At 46.8% G+C, this 25438-nt stretch overlaps 1 protein-coding gene and 1 pseudogene across 1 annotated transcript in view; both read right to left on the bottom strand.

Moving 5' to 3' along the window:
• Window positions 1-25438, bottom strand: part of LOC147668103 (uncharacterized) — a 414401-nt gene that overhangs the window by 347361 nt on the left and 41602 nt on the right. The gene's annotated exons all lie outside the window — the stretch shown is intronic.
• LOC147668104 (killer cell lectin-like receptor subfamily B member 1B allele C) overlaps window positions 1-25438 on the bottom strand; it is a 58637-nt pseudogene that overhangs the window by 6746 nt on the left and 26453 nt on the right.

The following is a 25438-nucleotide window of genomic DNA, read 5'->3' as shown; positions in this document are numbered from 1 at the left end:
ATGGCAGGTGAGCACAGGTCGAGAGAGGTGCTTGTCTCCTTTTATGCGGCTGCGACAGGTAAGATTTACAATGCTCGAAACTCAGAGAAAATCCCACAAACCAAGGCCGAATTTGCCAATTATGGCACCCTGGAAGTCTCATGTGAAAGCTGGTCTTTGATGTTCAGCCGTGCAAGATTCCACTTCCTGCCGCAGTGACTTTCACCAGCACATTTGCAACCTTCGCATGGCTGAACCACAAGTCGCGGCCGGCATGACTCGCGGGTGGGGGGGAGCGGGCGGGTAAAGGAGATCGCACGGGGAGGGGGTAACGTGGGGGGGCTCGGGGTTTTAATAATTTAAAAAAAAGTTAACTTACCTTCACCGGCCTGCTCCGGTCCTGCGTCGTCTCTGCTCCTCACAGGAAGCAGCCCAGGCAGACCTCCTCTCCACCCCTTAGCAATTAGTCAATCACAACGCTGCATTGGCAGCATTGTGATTGGCTGGGACGCCGACCACACAGGCGTCTATGGGCAGGCCATTTTCTCCATGTAGGCTGCATACACCCTACAAGGAGAAAATGCAGAGTGCATATGACTGGTTTGGTCAGCCCTGGGGCAGACCAAACAGTCAGCTCCCTCAGAGTGGGCAAGCCACTCCTCCCCACCCACAACCAAACCCTTCTGCTTTCTCACAGTGCAAGAAGCAAAAACATAAAATTGTAGTTATTAATACCATTTTATGTTTCTGCTTGTTGCACTGTGAGAAAGCACTGGGGCGATGCTTCTCTGCCCACATGGAGGAGCCGTCCCTGTGAACCTCCTCAAGACAAGGTGTTATATCACTGACATCAGGGCTCGAGTCGGGGTACCACGCGGATGGATGGCGTCCCCCCACGTATTTTCCAGGATTTTACAGGGTGGACACCGTCCCCCCTGCCAAAAAGTTGAACAATTATGGCGTTACAAACCAGTTCTATTTTACCACTAAAGGTCCTTGTTGTGCGTTTGGTGTATGTGTGAGTGCGCCGAAGGTCTTTGCTGTGATACTGTGAACTGTGATATAGTGATCCCCCCTCCCCCTTGCCTCACCTCACTCAGGGGAGTCACTACATGAAGAAGGGCGCTGTATCTGATCCCCACTGATGTGTAGCATGCCCTGTAATGAGAGGAGACTACCTTTCGTGACATCACTTTCTGTTGTCACGTCACTCCGGTGACATCACCTAACTTGGAGCGTCCTCCCACTTCTTTTTTTTTTAGGACTTATGCCCTAACTGACGTGCAAGTTCCCCCCACGAAAGCTGCAAAGACTGTTCGTGGCATAGCAAGGGTGCCATGGGCCACAGTGGTTGCAAAGAGATGAAGCCCCCATCCCCTGGTTTGGTGGTAAAAAATGGCCACTAATTTGAGTGAAGTGGTTCCTTCGCAGCCTTGGGCTCCGTTGCCATTGCAACTGCTGCCTGCCCTCTCTCCGGGGTCCTGCAGGCTGCTCTGACAAGACATGAAGGTCATGTGCTTGCTGTGTAGATGCACAAGTGTCCACAGTGCAGGCTAACCCCGACCCATGGACTCACCCTCTGGGTACATACCAGCTACTCTGTAAATGTTTAGATTTGGGGAGGCCAGTGACTGTCTGGCACCTGTTTTCTTCTCAGTGCCCATTACCAAGCCAACATGCCTCCACCTCATCCGGAAGAGTAAACAAAGAGTTTCCCAGACAAGCAGTAGTAAAAAACAAACACTGGCAAAGGCAATAGTTCTGGTGTCATTCATCAGCCTTTTGAGTTTGTCAATGTTTGTTGTATTCCGTCATGGTTTTTGCAAAATTGCTGACCCCTCATCAATCTAATAAAAAACAAATAGCTAAAAGTAAAAATATTGTTTGGCCTCAAAAAGCACACATTGCCATACTAGTCTCGTGACACCAAAGTGAAGTACTGTGTGTGTGGATGTGATCCTTATGAAAGGGCAGAATGCTATCACTCACACTGAACTATTTGTGATACTATGGATGGCGTACTCTATGCTTTTAGGAAATGGCTTGCTGCATTCTGAGACTTGTACTTTTTGTTTCAGCGCTGCATGTATAGGCTCAACAAATCAGAAAATACAAAGTGAACTTTGCAAAAAAGTTAAGCCTCCCTGAGGTGTCACACACCTGGCACAGAGCCATTCGGCAGTTGTGTTTTACATTTTTACAAAGTGGTTTAGTCCATACAGAAAATAGGCTGCCCAGTTAACCTGCAAAACCCAAAAATACACACATCGTTTGGGAGAGCTATCTTTCATACACATGATGCATTAAAAATAGCTTTGCCAATGCCAGTCTTTTTGGCTTTTCTATCCTGAAAAGTTTTATAACAATGTCCACTAACACACAACACAGGAAAAATATGGACAACAACAGTTCAAGCTTCACCTACAGAAATAATCAGCACTTGACAGGTGACGTCAGCAGGTGAAATAGAACAAAGTTTCTGTCACTTACACAACACAGGCACAACATGGATAGGTACTGCAAACTGCACTGTCTGGGAGAAAAGGTGAAGAAAGGGCGGCTGCTATGCAAGCTTTACCGGTGCAGCAAGGGAACAGGAGTGCAAGCTTCCCTTCTTCACAGAATTTCTACAGCGTGGGCAGCCACAACGGACAATTCCTTTAATGTTGGGACAGGTCATAACTGGGCAGCAGCAAAACAAACTTTCTTCTGCAAAACAAATCAGCAGCAGTGCAAGCTTCAGCTTCCTGAAGTATAGCAAAGGGGGTGATGAACAGAGTGTCTGAATTAAGCAGACCACTCTTACCCAGTCCAAAGATCAGGGCTTGATCCATCACCGTTTTTTAGCTCACTGCACCATCCCAGCTCAGAACCTGGCTACATGCAAATTAGTCTGTTCCTGTCCCAGTGCATGATGGGAACAGGGCAAACCAAACTACCAAGCCAATTCTTATACTGGGAAGGAAACAAGCTTCCGGGGACCATTTTCTGGCATTTCTGCCGTCATCGGCCCGGCTTGCTTGAATCCTGATGGTGCAATGAGCAAGGGACTCACATCTGAGTATACCCTTCCACGCTTATGGTGGACAAAATTGATTCAGAAAAGGGGGTGGTGATGGACAGAGTATCTGAATTAAGCAGAATACTCCTACCACGGAAGCTTGTTTCCTTTCCAGTTAAAGAATTGGCTTGGTAGTTTGGTCTGCCCTGTTCCCATGATGCACTGGGCCATGGCCAGGGACAGACTAATTTGCATGTAGCCAGGTTCTGAGCTGGGATGGTGCAGTGAGCTAAAAAACGGTGATGGATCAAGCCCTGATCTGTTGACTGGGTAGGAGTGTTCTGCTTAATTCAGATACTCTGTCCATCACCACCCCCTTTTCTGAATCGTTTTGTCCACCATAAGCGTGGAAGGGTATACTCAGACATGAGTCTCTTGCTCACTGCACCATCAGGATTCAAGCAAGCCGGCCCGAAGATGGCTGTAATGCCAGAAACCGGTCCCCGGAAGCTTGTTTCCTTTCCAGTTAAAGAATTGGCTTGGTAGTTTGGTCTGCCCTGTTCCCATGATGCACTGGGCCAGGGACAGACTAATTTGCATGTAGCCAGGTTCTGAGCTGGGATGGTGCAGTGAGCTAAAAAACGGTGATGGATCAAGCCCTGATCTGTTGACTGGGTAGGAGTGTTCTGCTTAATTCAGATACTCTGTCCATCACCACCCCCTTTTCTGAATCGTTTTGTCCACCATAAGCGTGGAAGGGTATACTCAGACGTAAGTCCCTTGCTCACTGCACCATCAGGATTCAAGCAAGCCGGGCCGAAGATGGCTGTAATGCCAGAAACCGGTCCCCGGAAGCTTGTTTCCTTTCCAGTTAAAGAATTGGCTTGGTAGTTTGGTCTGCCCTGTTCCCATGATGCACTGGGCCAGGGACAGACTAAATTGCATGTAGCCAGGTTCTGAGCTGGGATGGTGCAGTGAGCTAAAAAACGGTGATGGATCAAGCCCTGATCTGTTGACTGGGTAGGAGTGTTCTGCTTAATTCAGATACTCTGTCCATCACCACCCCCTTTTCTGAATCGTTTTGTCCACCATAAGCGTGGAAGCGTATACTCAGACATGAGTCCCTTGCTCACTGCACCATCAAGATTCAAGCAAGCCGGGACGAAGACGGCTGTAATGCCAGAAACCGGTCCCCGGAAGCTTGTTTCCTTTCCAGTTAAAGAATTGGCTTGGTAGTTTGGTCTGCCCTGTTCCCATGATGCACTGGGCCAGGGACGGACTAATTTGCATGTAGCCAGGTTCTGAGCTGGGATGGTGCAGTGAGCTAAAAAACGGTGATGGATCAAGCCCTGATCTGTTGACTGGGTAGGAGTGTTCTGCTTAATTCAGATACTCTGTCCATCACCACCCCCTTTTCTGAATCGTTTTGTCCACCATAAGCGTGGAAGGGTATACTCAGACATGAGTCCCTTGCTCACTGCACCATCAGGATTCAAGCAAGCCGGGCCGAAGACGGCTGTAATGCCAGAAACCGGTCCCCGGAAGCTTGTTTCCTTTCCAGTTAAAGAATTGGCTTGGTAGTTTGGTCTGCCCTGTTCCCATGATGCACTGGGCCAGGGACAGACTAATATGCATGTAGCCAGGTTCTGAGCTGGGATGGTGCAGTGAGCTAAAAAACGGTGATGGATCTAGCCCTGATCTGTTGACTGGGTAGGAGTGTTCTGCTTAATTCAGATACTCTGTCCATCACCACCCCCTTTTCTGAATCGTTTTGTCCACCATAAGCGTGGAAGGGTATACTCAGACATGAGTCCCTTGCTCACTGCACCATCAGGATTCAAGCAAGCCGGGCCGAAGACGGCTGTAATGCCAGAAACCGGTCCCCGGAAGCTTGTTTCCTTTCCAGTTAAAGAATTGGCTTGATAGTTTGGTCTGCCCTGTTCCCATGATGCACTGGGCCAGGGACAGACTAAATTGCATGTAGCCAGGTTCTGAGCTGGGATGGTGCAGTGAGCTAGAAAAAAGGTGATGGATCAAGCCCTGATCTGTTGACTGGGTAGGAGTGTTCTGCTTAATTCAGATACTCTGTCCATCACCACCCCCTTTTCTGAATCGTTTTGTCCACCATAAGCGTGGAAGGGTATACTCAGACATGAGTCCCTTGCTCACTGCACCATCAGGATTCAAGCAAGCCGGGCCGAAGACGGCTGTAATGCCAGAAACCGGTCCCCGGAAGCTTGTTTCCTTTCCAGTTAAAGAATTGGCTTGGTAGTTTGGTCTGCCCTGTTCCCATGATGCACTGGGCCAGGGACAGACTAATTTGCATGTAGCCAGGTTCTGAGCTGGGATGGTGCAGTGAGCTAAAAAACGGTGATGGATCAAGCCCTGATCTGTTGACTGGGTAGGAGTGTTCTGCTTAATTCAGATACACTGTCCATCACCACCCCCTTTTCTGAATCGTTTTGTCCACCATAAGCGTGGAAGGGTATACTCAGACATGAGTCCCTTGCTCACTGCACCATCAGGATTCAAGCAAGCCGGGCCGAAGACGGCTGTAATGCCAGAAACCGGTCCCCGGAAGCTTGTTTCCTTTCCAGTTAAAGAATTGGCTTGGTAGTTTGGTCTGCCCTGTTCCCATGATGCACTGGGCCAAGGACAGAATAATTTGCATGTAGCCAGGATCTGAGCTGGGATGGTGCAGTGAGCTAAAAAACGGTGATGGATCAAGCCCTGATCTGTTGACTGGGTAGGAGTGTTCTGCTTAATTCAGATACTCTGTCCATCACCACCTCCTTTTCTGAATCGTTTTGTCCACCATAAGCGTGGAAGGGTATACTCAGACATGAGTCCCTTGCTCACTGCACCATCAGGATTCAAGCAAGCCGGGCCGAAGACGGCTGTAATGCCAGAAACTGGTCCCTGGAAGCTTGTTTCCTTTCCAGTTAAAGAATTGGCTTGGTAGTTTGGTCTTCCCTGTTCCCATGATGCACTGGGCCAGGGACAGTCTAATTTGCATGTAGCCAGGTTCTGAGCTGGGATGGTGCAGTGAGCTAAAAAACGGTGATGGATCAAGCCCTGATCTGTTGACTGGGTAGGAGTGTTCTGCTTAATTCAGATACTCTGTCCATCACCACCCCCTTTTCTGAATCGTTTTGTCCACCATAAGCGTGGAAGGGTATACTCAGACATGAGTCCCTTGCTCACTGCACCATCAGGATTCAAGCAAGCCGGGCCGAAGACGGCTGTAATGCCAGAAACCGGTCCCCGGAAGCTTGTTTCCTTTCCAGTTAAAGAATTGGCTTGGTAGTTTGGTCTGCCCTGTTCCCATGATGCACTGGGCCAGGGACAGACTAATTTGCATGTAGCCAGGTTCTGAGCTGGGATGGTGCAGTGAGCTAAAAAACGGTGATGGATCAAGCCCTGATCTGTTGACTGGGTAGGAGTGTTCTGCTTAATTCAGATACTATGTCCATCACCACCCCCTTTTCTCAATCGTTTTGTCCACTATAAGCGTGGAAGGGTATACTCAGACATGAGTCCCTTGCTCACTGCACCATCAGGATTCAAGCAAGCCGGGCCGAAGACGGCTGTAATGCCAGAAACCGGTCCCCGGAAGCTTGTTTCCTTTCCAGTTAAAGAATTGGCTTGGTAGTTTGGTCTGCCCTGTTTCCATGATGCACTGGGCCAGGGACAGACTAATTTGCATGTAGCCAGGTTCTGAGCTGGGATGGTTCAGTGAGCTAAAAAACGATGATGGATCAAGCCCTGATCTGTTGACTGGGTAGGAGTGTTCTGCTTAATTCAGATACTCTGTGCATCACCACCCCCTTTTCTGAATCGTTTTGTCCACCATAAGCGTGGAAGGGTATACTCAGACATGAGTCCCTTGCTCACTGCACCATCAGGAGTCAAGCAAGCCGGGCCGAAGACGGCTGTAATGCCAGAAACCGGTCCCCGGAAGCTTGTTCCCTTTCCAGTTAAAGAATTGGCTTGGTAGTTTAGTCTGCCCTGTTCCCACGATGCACTGGACCAGGGACAGACTAATTTGCATGTAGCCAGGTTCTGAGCTGGGATGGTGCAGTAAGCTAAAAAACGGTGATGGATCAAGCCCTGATCTGTTGACTGGGTAGGAGTGTTCTGCTTAATTCAGATACTCTGTCCATCACCACCCCCTTGTCTGAATCGTCCTGAAGTATAGCAGCAGCAGTTCAAGCTTCCACTTCCTGAAGTATAGCAGCAGCAGTGCAAACTTCCACTTCCTCTAGTATAGCAGCAGCAGTGCAAGCTCCCGCCTCCTGAAGTACAGCAGCAGCAGTGCATGCTTCCACTTCCTGTAGCATAGCAGCAGCAGTGCAAGTTTCCACTTCCTATAGTATAGCAGCAGCAGTGCAAGCTTCCACTTCCTGTAGCATAGCAGCAGCAGTGCAAGCTTCCACTTCCTATAGTATAGCAGCAGCAGTGCAAGCTTCCCCTTCCTGTAGAATAGCAGCATCTGTGCAAGCTTCCACCTCCTGTAGAATAGCAACAGCAGGGCAAGCTTCCACTTTCTATAGTATAGCAGCAGTGCAAGCTTCCGCTTTCAATAGTATAGCAGCAGCGGTTCAAGATTCCACTTCCTGTAGAATAGCAGCAGCGCAAGCTTCCACTTCCTATAGTATAGCTGGCGCAGTGCAAGCTTCTGCTTTCAATAGTATAGCAGCCGCAGTGCAAGATTCTGATTTCAATAGTATAGCTGGAGCAGTGCAAGCTTCTGCTTTCAATAGTATAGCAGCAGCAGTGCAAGATTCCACTTCCTGTAGAATGGCAGGAGGAGTGCAAGCTTCTACTTCCTGTATTATAGCAGCAGCAGCAGTGCAAGCTACATGGTGGACCCTGGGGCATGGGGTTCCCAGGGCTGAAATCAGCTCAAGGTTGGGGGCCCCAAGCATGACTCTCTCCGCAAATAATCATATATATTAACTTCTCGCCTGGCGCACCCTAGGGTTCATATTAATTAAAAAGATACAATGGCGGCCGCCATTTTTTGTGGCATGATCCTTCTGGAGTACCACGCGATCACAAGAATTAAAAAGAAATTTCTTTCATTTTGCTGAAACATTTTCAGGACAGGAGATTATGCTCTAGAGTTCTGTAATGCGGCCAGCCAACCAGAGCACTCACTTCTGCGACTCCCTCACTCCCACGGGAATGAGGTGGCCTAAGGGAAAAAGGTCCCTCTAGGGCAATCAGAACGCTCATTTTTTTTTTGAAGTTCTGCTAATGGAACTCTCACAAGAGTCCTGCAAGCAAAACCGTCCAGATATACAAATATTTTTTAAACTTCTTTGCTCTACTGAACATATTTACACCAAATCCCAAAAAGCACACTTTCTGGACCAAGATCCCGCCTTCTGCAAAGTTTGTGTCATTCCGTTCAGCAGCTTTGGAACGTTTCAAATATCCCTATGGAAATTGAATGGAGATTTTGAGTTGTGAGGACGTTTTTTGAAAGTTTTGTAAAGATCTGTCAAACGGTGCCAAACTTATTATTAGCAAACCAAAAAAGTATTTTCGTATGGAAGCGCCATCCTAACTATAAATACACAGTGGCAAGCACTTCTGGGGGTAATGCATAGTAATATATAAATCTTTGTGGGGCAGATTTACAAGAAAAAGAAGCATCTGTACAGCTGCGTCAGTTTCCCTGCGCTCCATGCGAAAGCCTTGCACCACCCTGGCGCAAGGATTAACAGATGCGTCAGAAATTATGACGCATCTGTTGGCGAAAATGTCCAGCATTGCTGGAGTTGTGTCGCAAGCATGACACAGCTCCAGCAATGCATATGAAGGCCTATTCACTATACACTGCATCACTCCTTATGCCTGCTCCAAGCAGGCGTGGGGTTTTGCTGCAGTGGCATCCTAGAAGTGGTGCAGTGAAATCTTGAAGATTTCACAGCGTCACTTCTACGAGGCTTCTCTGCGTGGGAACGCCCACCCTGCATACATTATACCTGACACAGGTATAATGTGGCGCAGGGCTTTACAAGGTGACGTATCTCAATAGATGTGTCACATTGTAAATGGGCCGTAATGTAGCACATTGTTTACACCAGCACTGCGTCACAAAACGTTATGCAACAGTGATACAAAAACTTCGTTAGGGGCTTGTAAATCTGCCCATGTGTGTTTAGTTAATTTGAAAACTAATTGCCTTATGTCAGACCTTAAGAAGCATTGGCTAAAGCACAAATATTTTCGGGTCACAAAAAGTAGGCAATGCCATAGTAGGCATGGGCACTGAACAGCAGTGGAGAAAAACGAGTGCAAATATACTCCAGAATGCTGTCACTCAGTGAGTTAGCCAATAACTAAAGTCCACTGACTCATTGCCTCATGCTGTTTGCTCAAGTGGGTGGAGCAAAATGTGAATGACACAATGGCAGAACAATGGATGTAGAGAGCTGGCTGAAAGCCCCTAAAAGTAAGTGTATTACATACATTTCTTAGTAAAGTCAAAAAGAATAAATGTACTAATGAATGCACATCCAGCATTGAAATATTATATTGCAACTGTCAAATTGCATGTTGTGACCACAGTACATCATAACAGACATTAGAAAACAATTCTTTATCATCTTACAGACCCATGGGGTGTTTTATACCAATCTGCTGGAGACTTTTGCAAGAGCGTGAGACTTTACCATTCAGGAAGGTGTAGGCTGACGCCTGTCACTCCAAATTGGTTTGTTGGAACCTTCCAAACTTTTGGTCATTACAGAGGGAAATCCCATATGTGGGGGAAGAAGGCTAAACTATATGAATGTCTTGGGCTAAATGCTTACATTGCAGAGGGTGATTGGAGCATTGAGGAAACACCAATATGAATGCACATGTGCAGGTGTGAGTGATCTGTGTCAGAGCCTGGTTCTAAAGCTGCATTTCATGTAGCCTGAAAGTGTATAAAGAAGATATAAACTCATGGAGTGTAGCGCCCTCTAGGGGTTGGTTCGATGACTGCAGCCAGAAAGTGTTGCCCTCTAGGGGGTGCTTTCACAGTTGCATTTCAACTGGCCTAAAAGTATATAACAAGCATTTACAATGCAATGGTTTCGCCTTTGGAAAAGTTAGAGCTATTGGCATTGTAAATGAAAAAATTTGTATTTATGTGTTGGTTTTGAAAACAGATAAATAAATGGCATTGTCATTTACATTGCCATTAGCTTAATCTCTCGCAAATGTGAGACCTATTGTACCCTACGGACTACGGACGAGCTCACCAGACAGCAATTACTACCACACACACACCCAGAGCCACACACACACCCAGAGCCACACACACACACCCAGAGCCAGCCACACACACCCAGAGCCAGCCACACACACCCACAGCCACACACACACACACACACACACCCAGAGCCTCACACACACCCAGAGCCACACACACACACACCCAGAGCCACACACACACACCCAAAGCCACACACACACACACACACCCGGAGCCACAAACACACACACACACCCAGAGCCACACACACACACACACACACCCTGCTGATGAGGTTATTTGGCACTTTCACGATGATAGACCAAGTGTCAATCCTACACTACCAATCAGGTCTCCTTATTCCAGCGATAAGAATCTGACTACTCCGCCACATCCTCGGCAGTCCAGGTTACCTGTTTCCGGCCTCAGTTGGCCCGCTGTAAAATGGTGCGTGGGGCCAACACGCAGTGCTGTGATGTGTTGTTTGTATTAATAATGGCCACTTGTATGCCACTAAATATGTCATTAGTACGGTATTGATGGACAGATGAGAGGCGAACAAGTTTAACTAGGAGCAGCCTCCTGACGGCCACACTAGGCCTGGAGAGCATGAAAGGCGGAGCCATTCGAGAACCCCCGTTGTTGACAGTACAGTTTAGGTAAAGATACCTTTAAGAATGTTCACTTCCCAGAACTCCGATCTATCCAGGAGGAGCGCACCAAATTAAGAGGTTTGCTTGGCATTCTTGGACCTGTTCTGTATAGCATCGGGGCTACAAGTACCCGAAAAAAGCTCCCCTGGATTAACTAGCTGCTTGCGCATAGACCTAGAAACATTGAGAGCTCGGAGACGACCGAGGCCAACAAACACAATTAGGCAAAAGACAATCATTAAAGAACAAAACCCACTGAATGACACCACTGAGAATTCCACAAGGGCTGAAAAGCAAACAGGAACATGTTATTTAAAAAGTAAGAACTGAAGGATTTATGGTAAATGCTATACTGACCGTGGGTTTTCTTGTCTCCTTTGCTGGAAGTCTGTGGTAGGATCCAGGGTGGATTTGGGGCAAAGAGGTTGTCGTTGGCCTGCTTCTTTCCAAAGAGCCTGGTCAGGGTGCCTGATTTGGAGTGTGTCTTCTTCATGGCGTCGGGTGCTGGGCCGGACCTGGGGTGCTCCGGGCCTGCTGCTCTAGCAGGGCATGCTGCGGTATGGGGCGCAGGGCGGCGGTGGCTGTATACTGACGGGCGCAGGTGGAACGCTTTGGGCTGGCCCACAGGGGGAGGAGAGCAGGTAACACCCAGCCTCTTCCTACAAGACTGAAACTCGCACAGGTAGGATGCCTCTCTCTCTCCCAGGGATCTATCCTGCCCTTCCCGAGGACGAAACTGCCCTCCTCCCGGTTAGAGCTGTCAAGAGGAGCTGCTGTCCTGTCTGCTGCCAGAGAGTGGACTTTGGAAGGGTGACGCACCAGGGAACACCTCCTTAAAAATATTTCACAGGGTGCGCACCGCTGTCCTGCAAATTCTGGCTGCAAAGCGCGACCAAACTGTCCGTAGGGAGAGGGCACCGACAAGGGAGCTATTCCCGGAGGGTAAATGTACTAAAAGCGATGTCAAAATGGCGTGTGGGCTGGGGTTCTGTTACACAAACCCTGGCCCTGCATTGGCCACACCGTCGCTACTGCAGGTTGGAAATACTGCTGTTCTTGGTGTGCCTGCCCTCTCACAGAGCGCCTGGCCTTTCAGAGTGTAGAAATGCCATGGCAACAGTAAGGGTGAAAGTAACAAATGTGCTGCTCCGCTTTTCACCACGAAAGCCCTGGTAACATGAGAGTTAAGGTAAGCCGATGCTTTAAAAATCCTGCTCGGCACAATAAGCAAAAAAATACAACTGGAAGCAAGTAGAGGATGTATGGCTTACTCCTGCGGTGATGTGTGGTCCCTCAAGTGCACCTTTATGGCCAGCCTGTGAGCTGCTGCTGTACGTTAGCACGTGTGCCTCGTGCTGATTCACTAGTGCTGCAGCCTTGCGTCAGTACATCAGTGCACGGCTGGGCGGAGCAGAGCAAACAAGCGCCATTACTCGTCAAATCTAAAAAAACACACGCTGCTGGCTTCCGGACAGTTCGTAGCGGAGTTTAAACACACACAGGTAGATGTTGACTCAGAACCCGTCCTTCTTTCCGAGGCGGAAGGTGCGCAGCAGGCAGTGATGTCTGCTCTCCCTGAGACCAGCGATCAAGCGTCACCCAAGCAGCAGACAGGTGAGGCGCTCACTCCTGTCAGTTCACTTCGCTCACCTTACCTTTCCCCTAACCACACCCTCTCTGTAACTACAGCAACTGCCCGGGCCACATTCTTAGCTGCTATCGCGGCCTTCCACAACGAGGCATTGTTAACAAATGCAGAGACACTTCATTAAGAGCCAGCACAGATTGTGGGACAGGGACAAGGCTTCCAGCAGCCCAAGCGCCTCTTTGAAAAGTCCCACAACTTCCGTCTTCAGCCGCTCATATTATTCTTTAAACAAGCATTTACAAGTGGGGCCGGAGACACGGACAGCAGGAGGGGGGGTGGGAACGGGCACACGGACAGCAGGAGGGGGGGGCGAGAACGGGCACCCGGACAGCGGGAGGGGAGGGGAGCACTCACCAGGACTTCTTCCGGCGGCGGTCGGCCTGGAGGAATATCCCAAAAAAACCTTAAAAAATAAAAAACATCCGCCCACCGCCGCAATGACGTTCACAAAGGGGCGGAGAGCGAAAAAAATGTACGGAACGCCCACAAATCTGCTCCGGCAGACAGATCTATCTTCCAATGGCTAGCCTCCATTTATGGAGCTAGCCAATGGAAGAGCAGGCTTGACAAAGCCCCTGTACTGTTCTAACAAAAGATTTCGCCTGCGCGAACGCTGCTGCGCAGCGGACGCCAGGCAAAACCTAAAAACTGTGAAGTGCACGATTGGCTCAACATTCTATAAACTTATTTTGACTTGTATTTATTTTGGTTGTCTACTTACTTACTTATATATTATTGTGCCACCTCCATTGATATGGCTGTAAAACTTATGTTTTGTCCCAAATTTTTGTCCTGAATTTTGACCTTCTGTCCTGAATTTTTGTCCTGAATTTTGACCCTTTGTCCTGAATTTTTACACTGACCGTCCTGAATTTGCACCTTGTCAGTTGGTAATCCTAGTTGCTCTCCCCTTGCCTCCGGGTGTGGCCACAGTGATTTGAGGACTGGCTAAAGGGTGTGGGCTGTGATCGGCTTGGTGGGGTTTTCACTTCCTGCTCCATTTGTCTTTTGTTGTTCCTGACACAGATCTTTCTTCACTAGTCTAAAGTCTGAGGACCTAGTGCCCGACCCCACACTTATGTCACCTGGCAAAGCTTTTCCCAAAGACTAGCACTAATTTTTAGCCGATGCACACATCTGCTGTCCAATCAAATGCTGTAGAAAAGCAGATCAGCCTGTGGGCGGAGCACAATTTCTTCTCTCAATAGCGTTTCTTAAAACTCTATTTCTGGTGATCGTATATGGTCGTATATGGTCTATCAAAAGCTGCACTATCAAGCCAGCTCTAAATGAAACTGCATTTCCCAGAATGCAACAAGTTGTTGGAAAAAAAATACTAGGACCTTTTTAAAAAGTCATACAATGACTAGGTGCCACATGACAGCACTGTACAATCTCTACAACCATGCCGTAAGAAACACCTGGTGGGCGATTCTCATCCGATCATGGGTTTAGCATTGTCGCCTGAAGGAAGTCTCTTGCAACCCTCGTCACCCACTGAGCAGCTATAGAACATGTTGCTTTTATCATCACATTTAACGACTTCCCTGTTGGATACTCGTGTTTCCTTCACAGGCAATACGCACTCTTCTAGTGCAAGAAACAGATGCCCAGTGGGGAGGGGGAGGGTCGAAGGTGCTGTCTTTCTAAACCTTCGCCCATGTGACGACTTATCACCCCGTTTACTGCATTCTACACTCTATTCACAGACAGACTACCCCCTTCCCTCCTGGGAAACGTTGAAGACTTCAAAGGCAGTAGGAGTCGTTCTGAGCGGTGGCATTCCAGGAAGCACAATAAAGCCATCAACCTCAGTAGCATAACAAAAGGCTCCCGGCCATTTCCAGCCTCAGACCCAGGGGAAGAAAAGGGTAGTTGTAACAATTCTGAACCCTCTTTCTAAACGAGTGTTCTATCAATACAAACATTAAAAAATATTTTTATATAGCACGAACTCGGCTCAAAGGCATTTGAACGCTTTGAAAGAGCATTACGTCACACGTCATGTTCATTATTTAGATACCGGGAGATTAAATGATGCGGCCAGAATCACAGGATCTTGAACTGACGCCTTTGGGGCTTGGTTCCCCAGCTCCAAAGTCGCAGCCCTCCCCCTACCGAAGGAGTTAGAATAACAAATAATCGAGGTAAGCTGCCTGAGCAGTAGGGTTGGGATGCATTGTGCACGAATTATGCAGCTGAATTTATGGAGTGTTTTGTTACCCGCAACGCAGCATCCTGAGATCCAGAGCCGAGTAAGGTTAGAGTTCTTAAATTACCCAATTTCACTTGTGAGTTTCTCTTCAAGTACTGGGATTTGTAGTCCCATTCAACACATTATAAAACTAAGACTACCGGTGCCAGGATGCACAGGAAGCAGTGGCGGCTGGTGGCATTTGAAAGTGGTGCGGCGGAAAGTGATAATCATACTGCACCGTAGCGAGCGAGCGTAGCAAGCGAGCGTAGCAAGCGAGCCTGAACCCCCTAAGAAGTGTTCGGGGGGAATTCCCCCCCGAGAAATTTTTTAAAAAATAGTGGAAAAATGGTGCATTTTCCAGCAAATTTGAGAAAGCAGGAAGGTTAATAAAGCAATTGTGAAAGTGCAGGTATTACATTATTAAAGAGCTGTCATATAACATAGGTAGCTGCTTATTCAGTATAACTACAGAGCTTTATATCAGACTTCAAGATACAATGCTGAGAACCTCACAGATTGTTTTTATTTAAACTGCAAACAACAAAACAAACAACTTTTTTGATTTAAACTGCAGACAACAAAAGAACCAACTAAACAGGTCACAAACTATCACCATTCAACATATTTACTTTTTGTATCTAAATTCAGCACGTCTGTACAATTTTTACCTTGCAGTTTTCAATAGCTCACTGTAGTATGTTAGGACTTTTACTTAAGGGCAAGTGACAAAATGATTTCTATGACAAATGCAGTGCCCCACTGACCTATTTACTGCATTTTGTGCTCTGCAGCAGGTACATGTTCTTTGCAGCAGGCACATTAACCTTCTGTGCTACCTTTCCATGAGTCAAAACTTCCATTAAACAAAACTCTGATCTCTCTCTCTGAAAAACATGAACAATATCCTTGGTGCAACAGCAAGTGTTGCATGGCTTAACATTTATAAGGCCCCAAAGGTGCGACCTGTATGAGTCTTCAGCCAGCACCCTTCATTCATTGATCTGTTCAACTGTTGTTCATATTTTGTTTCCACACACAATAGCATGGGGCAATGGGTCTGCCCACTCAATCCATTGGCTGGGTGGCACAGTTTTGCACGTGTTTGGCCTGAGCCCTGAACACGTGCTCATCCGCCTGAAAAGAAGTGCATTTCAATGTCGACCCTTCTGGGATAGTCTTTTATGTCATATACTCTATAGTTTTCAATTTATTTGCAAAAATTAATATATCGATCAAAATTGCATGGTTTGAAAGGCCGAACCAATTGGCTTTGCCATGGCATAGCTTGTTCATTATTTCCACCTACAGCAGCCATCAGCGAAAACATTCCTGAGCGGAGTACATATACTAGTATAAAATAGTATCTCAAGGTATATTTCGTAAACATAAATCAGAAGTGTTGCAACTTCTGATATAAAACATTCCAGTTGAGTTTTTAGCATTAGCTTAGCATTTTTCACAATACGTTTTCTAAAACTACCGTATCCATAGTGCCATTAGGCCCGGCCTGTCCACCTTTAAAAAATAACAGACCAAAACATAGCATTACAAATAAATAACACCTGCAGCATAACACACTTAAAAATTACATAACATCAGAGCTGTTGCGCAGCACTAGAGACAGAGAACTTAGGGGATCAAAAGTGTTGCTGCCACAGCCTAAGATTGCTCCCATGCACGATGCACAGCCACCACCACCAATTACAGCACAAAGTCACGCCTGCACAGTGCACACACCCTGGCTTGCATATGAGCCTGCCTTTATTATTTCCTCCTGGAAATCGCTGGGCTCACAAAGATGTATGCAGGCTGTACAAATTAAGCACCGGTAAAAAATGCACCTATTACTATACTGAGTATAAATATTAATTTTGTGGCATCACGTGTTGCATATAAAGGTATTGCTGCCACTTACAAATGAGGGTGTCTCTCTGCTTCAGAGGAAGCGCCTTGAGCGGAAACTTTGGCACTATGAGAGCCCGGGAGGCATTACTGAAGAGCCCCATCATGACTGACATATGATGAGGGTCATAGACAGTAGTTCGGCGTAGTAGTAGTACAAGCAAGTGCTATCTCAGTTACAGACTGTACACATCTGTGCCCTCTGACTGTCCCATAACCCCAGTGGTTTCAAGGGCTGCATTTTAACACTTGAGGTACACATACGTGGTGGCCAAAGAATCGGCTGTGGCAGTATCCTATAACTGCTCACGGAAATACCAGTCAACCGGACTCATAATGACAGCTAAAGTGTATACTGTTGAAGTACTTGGTTGCCGAGTTCACAAGCACAATAAAAAAAAGCGCAAATAAAGAAAATTGAAGAGAAAGTAATATTGCATACGTATAAAAAGGACATTGTTTTTGTCAGTCTCCACATTTTTCCCTGCCTGATTTTGTTGATGTTAAAAGAGTGTACACTATGCTTCTACTAAACAGTGGCATAGCACATGTGATAGCATTCAGATAGATGACAGACAGAAGGTGAAATGCAATTACAAATGCTACAGAGGGTTTTGCGCCTAGGAGTCCCAGAGGGGTAGGGCGGTTTGGGCATAGTTTGATCTATGAATTGGTGAGGTGATTGTTTATAGGTGGTAAGGGGAGCAGTATTTGACAGTCTTTTGCTGTGATTGCGCTATTTTACCTAAATGACAAGGTCCTCACAACACGTTTCTGATTTACTCTTGTTGAGCCACAACTAACAGGATTATTCGTATCTGAGTTTGTATAGCCTTCCAACTTTTCATGCTATTTATCCCTGTTTGAAGCACTAGAAAAAATATTAATTATGTGGCTCTTATCCAAAAGGAATCACTTCAGTCATAACCGCCCATTTCTCATGTAATGTGTGACACCTTCAGCCAGTACTGGCTTTTACTTCAATACCACTACTCGTGCTGGGATTTTTTTTAACCTACACTTACAATGTTACGAAAAAAACGAAAGTCCCATAAAGTAACAGGCAGTTGGTTGAAAAGTCATGACTTACTGATAAGACGTTACATGAAAATACTTGGCAGCACTGTTTATGGTGCTACGAACCAGCAAATTGGTGATTGCAAACGCTGGATACATGTTTCTACGAATTTTGCGTCCCCTCCAAAAACATACACTGTATGCAGGGCCGGGTCCTGCCGGTGCCAAGCAGGTGCGGAGAAGGGTCCTTATTAGGATCTCCAATGTTTGCCTTCACCCTCAGGGTGAAAATAAAAATCTTCACTCTGCAGCAGTACCATCCTTCACAGGCTTTGATATAACTTATAAGAGACTCGTTTTACTTTTTTCACAGTCTCATGTCAGAATTGAAGCTTTTTCAATATTATATACAACGAAGCAGTAGTAGTTGCTTATTTATTTTATGCAACTAACAACCACTGACAAAGCCAATAGTCCTGGCTTGTTGTAGGAGTAATGTTACTTGTTTTATATATCTGGATGCAGTGACAAAAGCAACAAAATACAAGTCAGGCAGCGCAGCACACTATGCTAAACACCGATTTTTAGCTTACGTGTTTTAAAGCAGTTGTAAGGCACGGCCACTGGCCAGGCCCCTTTGAGAGAGACCACGCCCCCCCCCCCCCCCCTACCCCCCAACAGTTTTTTCATCCCACTTAAAGCCCTGACTGTATGGTACCGGCATTTCTATCGCGTTTTCTCCCCACCTGACTGTGTGTGGGTCTGAAACACCAAAATACATTCTGGGCCTTCGGCGCTGCTTCGTGAAAGTTCCATCCCGTCCCCGTCGTTACTTGGTCCATCCGTACCACAGGCAGGCAGGACTCAGTCAGACTCCAAACTGCCCACACCATTCCTGGGGACGATCGCCGCTTTACTGGGGATTCTTGGACCATTTTTTTCATGAACCATATTCAGTGATGGCCAGTGTGCACTGCAAACAAAATAATCCTTGTTGAAATTTGGATTCTGCAGCTCTTAAACCGTGAGTCCGTGACTAATATTGTGCACAATTAAAGCGCTAGGAAACATTGAAGGCTCACTTGCTGTTAAAAGACCTGCAGTCACACTGCTAAATAACAGTGCTTGAACAACAGTCCATAAGAGTAGCACAGCTCTGAGTAGCTGCAATGACGCCCCTCTGAGAGCTGCGCGAAGATGGCGCTGCGTTATCACCACTAGCAGCAGACAGCCCTACACGCCTCAGTGGGCATGCTTTCCTCGTGAAAGTTGAAGTGTTTATTCAGTAAGCAAGGTGCATGCCACGTTTTTGGGTGCCAATTTTTTCTAAAGAATTGTATTTTCGAAAAACAAATCTCGTGCATATTTAAAAGCAGATTTAATATTTTTTTTAAATTTGCACTAGAGCTGATTTTGGATGCGAGTGCTTCTGCAGATGTGTCACGGGGAGGAACGAGGCTTTGTATTGCGCATGCAGATAAAAAGGAAGAAAGGGTGTTTTCGTTTGAGGAAGAGATGACATTTACCAACTTTACCCATCACTAATGCCCAGCAAGGTTCAGAAGCTCTGTGTTTTTCAGAAGAGGATTTGTCTTCTCTCAGCTGCCTGTGTGCACTCTTCCAGCTTAGTATTCCGTCCCCACCCTCCCCTGCCGATTTTTTTTAAGAAGATAGTTCCGCGGGTTGAGCAGAGCTCCTGCTTCCAAGACCCTTTTGAGAGATCTCACGGTCAAATCTATCAACTCAGATTTCAATCCTTCCCAATAGGTTAAAAGCAGCACTTCCATTGAGCTCCGTCATTGTGCAATCTATTATTCGAGTGCCTTGAAACGATTTTTTTTTGTTCTACGCCATAGCAACATCAAATTCCTGACAGCTGTTTCGAAAACTTTAATAAATGAGGGACTAGAAACGGGAGACTAGTTTTGCTGAGTTGGCGCCTCATTACCTGCACTGCACAGAACATGCATACCATTCACTGCAAGAGCTGTTGCTGCTCAGAGAAGAAGATAGAAAGAGTCCGAGCCCACCGTATAACGTTGTATCTATGCCCCTCTATTTCTTCTATTATCTTTTTCAAACATTGTTCAATGTAAGCTGCGCATATTTAAACTTTTGCACCTTCGCAACGCTGTGGACAGTTGCATTGTAATTGTAATTATATCGCGCTTACCTGGTTACCCCTGACGAGGCGTTGAAGAGCCTGTGCGCTTGTGTTAAGAATCTGAAGATGCACATAACAGGGCAAGACATGCCAGTGACAAACTATCAGCACATGATGTGGTTTATGCCACTCGCCACCATGATGTTACAGTCACCAGTCACCACTGCCGCCACATGCCCATTAGATGCCTTCTCAGATTAACTTTCTGATCAGAATGATCAACACTGAACGACCATCGCACGACTTCCGTCCCAGAGGTGACTATTTCTGGTAAAAGTACAGACACCCACGTGCAAGGAGTAAGGACAGCTGCGGATCTGTTAGCAGCAGCCCCCGGGCCCCGTCCCATTTCACCATCCCACTTGACTTAAGATGATGCAAGCATTTGATAATTATTTTGGCACTTCAGAGGTTGTTTTCAAGGCCCACGCTTGTGATGATGGACGCTCTAGTCAGCCTCGATAGCAGCAACAGATCAGTTTGATGATGATCATATAACTTATAACATAACTTACGTGGGTGCCACCCGGACGCGGTCCGGTCGTGCTAATCGATCGACGATGGTTGTAAGCTGCTTAAGCAGGCCTGTCCGTCCAGGCAGCAGCCAGCAGGCGGTCCGACTCAGAGTCCACACGACGACGACTCACTCACTCCCACTCCCTCAACAGTCCTCGACCTCGGTTCTCCTCATTATGGCATTGGCATCACATGATCGTATCTATCGACTTACTTCCAGACAGTGTCCACTGACTTTCACTTTCACTTATGGTGTGTGTGTTGCTGTGCAGTACTGGGCATCTCTGGCATGATTCCAGCATGCGCAGTGACGAGGGACAATGGCCAATCACTGAAGACAATGGCTCAGAGCAGCCAACACCCACGCGCGCTGCACCATCCTGCCGCAGCAGCCAATCCTGGCGCAGCGTTAGCAGTGCCACTGCGCCAGGATTGGCTAAAGAGCAGACTGAAATCTGCCCATTTTGAGACCCGGGGCCCCGGGTCCATGCCTATATCGATTGTGGTAGGTCTAAAGTGTGCGCATGCGTGGGCCCGTCGAAATCTGGACAACTCCGGCATTTTGCATGCGCACTCGCAGTCACCCTCTGCCTGTGCGCTGCTTCAGCCTGCCTGGGCTGTCACTCTCTGCTGCAGCTTCACCCCCCACGGGCCGGCCCACTTCCTTATGGATGCCCGATCCTATCGGGCTTCTCCCGGGGCCTTGGTGCGCTCGGCGCTCCGATTTTGTTTTTTTTTGGAAACTTGGAAAGAAAACATATTTTATTATGCAGTGCAGTCTCGGCGGTCGTCCAGGCTAGTGGGGCAACACCCCAACGCCCCCAATGGACGCACCACCACTGACAGGAAGTTCAAGAACTGAATGCGCTGCTCACGCACTGAACTGGGAAGCAGTGGCTCCGCAGGGGGAGCGGCGCGAGACGTCTCCCCCTGCAGATTTCGCACATAATGGTAGGGTCCTGGAGCGCAAGATAGAAGGAGCGTCAGGGCAGGCAATCAGCGCGTAATTTCTGAGGGGATTAGGCGCAGGTAGTTAGAGAGGGAGGTTTTCTTCCTATTTAACGAAATCCCACCCACCCACCCCCTTTTTTAAAAAAAAAAAAAAGGGAAAGAGAAACACACGTTGTACTTTGAGAAGTAGATGTACACGTTTTTAGTGTAGTGCATATGCCACTTCAGGATGCGTTTCCCATAACAGATGGCTTGAGGCATAAAATCCCCAGGGAGGAGAAGTCTAGAGCGGGCTCCTCCAGTTATTAGTTAGATAGGGGGAATTATACAGAACAATGGAGGGGAAAAAATGGAAAGAAAATGTTGGGGAAGTTATGAGGAGTTCAATACAAGAAAAGAGATTATTTGATGGTTTCGGTATGAAGTCTAAATTTATAATGAAATTAAATAAATAAATAAATAAATGGTTTCGGTACAACTGCCAAATTTACATGATTGATGATCTGTTGGGAAATTTATGAATATACATATCCTGAATAAAGTGGCCTTTTCTGCTATGAGAAAGCGAGTGGTCTCAATTTGTGGGCGATTACTTGATATCTGCATGGCCACATGTACACCACTCCGGGGCTTTCTTTGACCAACCTAATGTATTCTGGGAGTGGTACACCTGGTTTATTTCAACTGAACTAATAGACCTAAAAAACAAGTGGGTCGTTCCTGTAATGTCTATCATTGCATGGACATAACTGCTTTGATTTACATGAGATAGTGTCTCGCACGTGGCAATGAAATATCACACATAACCACGCCGAGAGAATGGAAATGGCACACATCGGCAAGCTGTGTGTGAAAGTAAGCCCAGGCGGTTTAGTAGTCCGTGTCTGCTCTTCAAATTTGCTAATGTATCTGTAGGCTTACCTGCCTCTTCAAACTTAACAGTTGGTGGCAGCACGCAGCTGACTTATGCCTTACTTGCAAGGGAGTGTATCGTGTTCAGTGGCACCGAGCTCCAGATCAAAGGACTGAGTAGGGCTCTTCATCCCACTTATTGAATTTTACTTACATGAGGAATATGTTTTCTTTCCGGAGTTTTATATAGCAAACTAGACCCGAAGGTATCGGAGTGCTTTACATGAGCACCAGTTGTGTTACACAAGGACACATTCATTTTTGTTGACTAGTTGAGTTGAAGTGATTTGCCCATAATCGCAGGATGTTGAGGCTCCCTGCCGAGACTCGAACCAGGTTTCCCATCTACGATGCCGACCCCCCACCTCCCGAGTTTATTTCTTGAATTTAAGCGAAAGGTCCCTTTTCTAAGCCGTTGTTTACTCGTAACCTACCTTTTTACCTGTATGGATTATTTTTCTTTTTTTTTAAATTGGTTGATTGCTATGTTTGTCTCTAAAGCTAATCGTCTCCCTGGAATGAATAACGTATCAAACAAACGTGATTTATCTGCTGAGTTCGCGCGTTTGTGCTGTTCGTGTCCTGCAGATAGGAAATCAACCACTCCTGTTTACACAACAGTACAAGGTCAGATGTTACATTGTATCCACACAGGTGAAGCACAAAGGGCTAAATTGGAAATGCAATCGGGTCGTTAATCAAAAGTGGGTAACAGTTTAAGAACGCTGACTGGATTACTTACGGAAATGTACAGTAAAAAAGGTGGGTGGCGGGTCTGTTGGAAAAAGAAAACAATAGATCACACGTACAGTGCACAGGGCGGGACTTGACTGAGGCGCCTTTATGGCACGCACACGTTTACAAAGACAGGCGCGAGGTACCACAGACTCCTCTAATGCATCAAGGGTACAAGCGGAATCCATTAACACCCGAAGGAAAGGCAACGCCGACCCTGCGAAGTGCCCAGTGGCATAGCAAAGGGGGTGGTGGGGCGGGGGACGAGTTTCGGGGGGGGGCACCTTACCTGCGTCCGTCGCAGGAATAGCCAGCAACACCCCAGCCCCCCCACACCCCAATACGCACCCTCGCTCTTGCATACGGGCCACGGGCGGGCGGCAAAATTCTAGCAACGCCACTGGAAATGCTCCACACGGCACCGAGGGAATAAGAGAATCTGACACGCACACAAAACCACGTTTAAAACTGTTAATTTTATTCCGCATTTTACTGTTTTTTGGAACATTGTTTTTATTTAAAAAAAGAAAGGAGTACAAAAGATCATAGCAACGCGATACGAGGGATTCAATCCACTTTATGAAGACAAGTACACTTCTGGGGCCCGGGGAATGACGTCACGAGGGGTGCCCCGAGCCGGCAGATTCGGGGGCACGTTTTTCGTGCTCTCCCCTTCCCATTGGCTGGAAGGTAAAATTCCAGCCAATGGGAAGAGGACAGGGCGGGACTTAAAAAAAGACACGGAAATGCCCCCGAATCGCGTTCCGATGGGGAAAGTGTGATTGACAGCCAATCTCTTCCAATGGCTAGCCTCCATTTATGGAGCTAGCCAATGGAAGACAGAGGCGGGACCTAAGCCCCATATGTAGAGACATAAGATTTCGCCCTGGGCGAAGCACCTGCTTCGCAGGTGCTACGGCCAGGGCGAAACCTAAAAAGCATACAGACACATGTTATTTTCATTTTAAAATACGTTATTGATATGAAGATGTTGGCAGTGATTACTTATCAAGGTTGATATGTTTTATTAACATTAATAATTCTATTTACACATGGACATTATTGATTATTGCATTTATGTAAAACAAGATGGTGTTTATAATATGTGCATTGATGTTCTGCTAATATGGTGAACCCTTGATAAAGCCTATAAGCCTGTTTTATCTATAGTGATACCCTCCTATACTACAATTTGCTTTCTGGTATCGGTATGAGGATTACTGTGATTTTAGGGGTCATTACCCTTTATGGGTCAAAGGTGATTTCAATGTCATGTAAGAAATTTTCAATTTGCCTTGTGTATACATTTGTAAATTAATGCATAGTATTTAGTAGTGCATGTGTAGTAAATGTTCCTTTCTTTTTTTTTTACAGTAAAAGCACTGACTGTACAATCATTTATTGAGTGTTATTATGGCGTGCCAGTGAATGGCGTTTACTAACCCGCACCACGTCCCCTGAGTTGGCCATGAACTGCTCTGCTATCCTACCCTGAGAGAGTCAAGTGCTACAGTCGGGTGCTTGATTCCCAGTAAGGGGATTTTGAGGACCTATTACTAGCATAGGCTTAATATCCTGCACAACTAATAATCCTATTTCCTACAATGCTAAATGCTGCTTCTTGGATGAAGGTCAGATATCCAATATCTACTTTTAAATGATGAAATGTGATCTCTTCTTGGATAACACCTTGTTAATGTAACGTATAGAGCGCAGCTGTTACCCAGAAAGGGCAGCGTGGCTCTGAGTTCAATCAGACCCTACTGCACATATCTGTTGTGTGTTGTTGTATGTGTATTTGTAAAGCATATTTTCACCTGCAAGGGTATTCTGGTGCTGACCTTGTGTTGCTCCGAACCCTGGTCACCACCCCGCAGAATTATTTATATAAAGCAAAATCATTCCGAAGGTAATGGAGCATTTCCATGAGCTCTGGATTATGCTACACAAGGTTGGATTAATTTCTTTGAATTGTTTCTTGTCCTCTTCCCCTCCCTCTGTTATTGCTTGCCCCCTCCCACCTACATTGTTGCTTGCTCCCGTTGTGCTGATTCTACCTTCCGGCACTATGTTGCATTGCTTCCAGGCCTCCCACCCTCCTTTCTCCTGCCCACCAAACCAGAAAAAAGCATTGGCAAAGCTGATTGGTCTCCAGCACTAATTATTCAAAAAGAAGCGTTTTTAAAGCTCTATGAAAGGAGAGGAAGGACTCGATTTCTTTGAGCTCCTGAGGCAGTGTGTTCCACATCCTAAATGCAAGGTAACCAAGCATACAGCTCCCGTACCAAGTTTTCTTAAGGCAAGGCAGTACCAAATTGTGAGCTTGTAATGTAAGACAGGGAGTGTACCTTGACATTGCTCATGTAGGTAAGTAGGGCCTCATTTGTAGACTGCTTAGTATACCAAACAAAGGGCCCCATTAGGATGTGGGGTGGATCGCCACCGTGATGCGGCCGGTGGCGATCCCCCCGGCATCTTTCTCCACCCGCCACCCATTTCCCCCTGCCATAT

The sequence above is a fragment of the Lissotriton vulgaris genome, unplaced genomic scaffold, assembly GCF_964263255.1.
Source record: "Lissotriton vulgaris unplaced genomic scaffold, aLisVul1.2 SCAFFOLD_504, whole genome shotgun sequence".
In the NCBI taxonomy this organism is placed as follows: domain Eukaryota; kingdom Metazoa; phylum Chordata; class Amphibia; order Caudata; family Salamandridae; genus Lissotriton; species Lissotriton vulgaris.
Note: the sequence above shows the minus strand (reverse complement) of the source record. Positions and strands in the feature narration are given on the sequence as shown.